The following is a 2,500-nucleotide window of genomic DNA, read 5'->3' as shown; positions in this document are numbered from 1 at the left end:
TCCGGGCGCCCTCGAGACGGAAGCCGGGTCGCGGTGCGATTCTCTCATAGGTCTCCCCGTTGGCGCGGAAGCGGGAGACATCCGACACAGAGAAACGCCGAGCCCGCTCCGAGGGGACAAAGTCAGAAGGAGCGATCCGCCCTCCCAGAGCCCTCCTGCGGACGAGGACTCTGGATCTGCCCCCCTTCTGACGACCGTCGCCCTCAGAGGACAGGAACCCACGTGGGGAGGGTCCGTTCGGGCTCGGGCGACCCAGGAAACGCGTCTCGGACTCGGGACGGACAACCGGCAAAAGTCCCCCTGGAGCCGCGGAAGCCTGGTCTCGGCGCGAGTGCGAACTTCCATGCAAAAGGGGGGTACTCGCCAAACCGCCTACCCGAGTCGAGGAACCACGAAAACAACGGATTTTGGTCGGGGCCGAGAGGTACCTCTCTCTCCTATATCCTGCAGCTGGTGTGCAAAACTGGGTATTTGCATGGTGAGACACCGACCCCCACTTTAAGGGAACAAAGTCAAAAAGTGTCCGACCTCCTGGAGCCGTGCGGCGGATCCGGCGGCCAGAAATTTCCTCATTCCGGTTCTATTTTTTTTTTTTTCGAATTTGCGAAATTTGGAGGCCAGGCGGCGTAGCTGGGACCTGGACTAGCTCGAAACACCCTGAACCGGTGAGCGGAATCGATTTCCCAAAGTTCTACGGCTCCCGGAAGCCAAAAACAGCTCGCCGGAAAATTTCAAAGTCCCAAGGACTCTTTCTTGAAAATCAATCCGGGGGCCATGGAAGTGTCCTCGGTACAACCTCAGAGCTTTCCCCCGCCTGGAAGTCTGACAGCGGTCTGACGTTTTTCAAAGTTTTGAGCTCTCTGTTTGTTCTCAAAGTCACAAAATCGCTTTTTTTCAGTTTTCCACCCAGCAGACCCAAACTTCACCCCCACTTAGGTCACTGTCTAGGGGCGCCTTACGACATATTGACGCCCCTTTAGGGTGGAAGTAGGGGAAATGGGTGATTTTTACACAAAATCGGAAATTTCTCAAAATTTTTCTAAGTGTCAAGGACTCTTCCAGAAAATCTCCCCCAGGCTCCTGGAAGCGTCCCCGGTACACCTCTGGCGGCTGCCCCCGCCTGGAAGTCCGACACACGCCTGAAATTTTCAAAGTATGAAAATACGCATTTTCATCCAAAAATTCAACTTTCCCCCCGTGCACCGCAAACTTCACCCCCACTTAGGTCACTGCCTTGGGGTGCCTTACAACATATTGACGCCCCCCTGGGGTGGAAGTAGGGGAAATGTGACATTTTTCACAAAATCGAGATTTTCTCAAAATTTTTCTAAGTGTCAAGGACTCTTCCAGAAAATCTCCCCCAGGCTCCTGGAAGCGTCCCCGGTACACCTCTGGCGGCTGCCCCCGCCTGGAAGTCCGACACACGCCTGAAATTTTCAAAGTATGAAAATACGCATTTTCATCCAAAAATTCAACTTTCCCCCCGTGCACCGCAAACTTCACCCCCACTTAGGTCACTGCCTTGGGGTGCCTTACAACATATTGACGCCCCCCTGGGGTGGAAGTAGGGGAAATGTGACATTTTTCACAAAATCGAGATTTTCTCAAAATTTTTCTAAGTGTCAAGGACTCTTCCAGAAAATCTCCCCCAGGCTCCTGGAAGCGTCCCCGGTACACCTCTGGCGGCTGCCCCCGCCTGGAAGTCCGACACACGCCTGAAATTTTCAAAGTATGAAAATACGCATTTTCATCCAAAAATTCAACTTTCCCCCCGTGCACCGCAAACTTCACCCCCACTTAGGTCACTGCCTTGGGGTGCCTTACAACATATTGACGCCCCCCTGGGGTGGAAGTAGGGGAAATGTGACATTTTTCACAAAATCGAGATTTTCTCAAAATTTTTCTAAGTGTCAAGGACTCTTCCAGAAAATCTCCCCCAGGCTCCTGGAAGCGTCCCCGGTACACCTCTGGCGGCTGCCCCCGCCTGGAAGTCCGACACACGCCTGAAATTTTCAAAGTATGAAAATACGCATTTTCATCCAAAAATTCAACTTTCCCCCCGTGCACCGCAAACTTCACCCCCACTTAGGTCACTGCCTTGGGGTGCCTTACAACATATTGACGCCCCCCTGGGGTGGAAGTAGGGGAAATGTGACATTTTTTCACAAAATCGAGATTTTCTCAAAATATTTCTAAGTCCCAAGGACACTTTCAGAAAATCTTCCCCAGGCTCCTGGAAGCGTCCCCGGTACGCCTCCGGCGGCTGCCCCCGCCTGGAAGTCTGACACACGCCTGAAATTTTCAAAGTATGAAAATACGCATTTTCATCCAAAAATTCGACTTTCCGCCCGTGCACCGCAAAATTCACCCTCATTTAGGTCACTGCCCTGGGGTGCTTTACAACATATTGACGCCCCCCTGGGGTGGAAGTAGGGGAAATGTGACATTTTTCACAAAATCGGAAATTTCTCAAAATTTTTCTAAGTCCCAAGGACACTTT

This window comes from Ranitomeya variabilis, unplaced genomic scaffold, assembly GCF_051348905.1.
Source record: "Ranitomeya variabilis isolate aRanVar5 unplaced genomic scaffold, aRanVar5.hap1 Scaffold_103, whole genome shotgun sequence".
In the NCBI taxonomy this organism is placed as follows: domain Eukaryota; kingdom Metazoa; phylum Chordata; class Amphibia; order Anura; family Dendrobatidae; genus Ranitomeya; species Ranitomeya variabilis.
The sequence above is the reverse complement of the archived record's forward strand: the minus strand, read 5'-3'. Positions refer to the sequence as shown.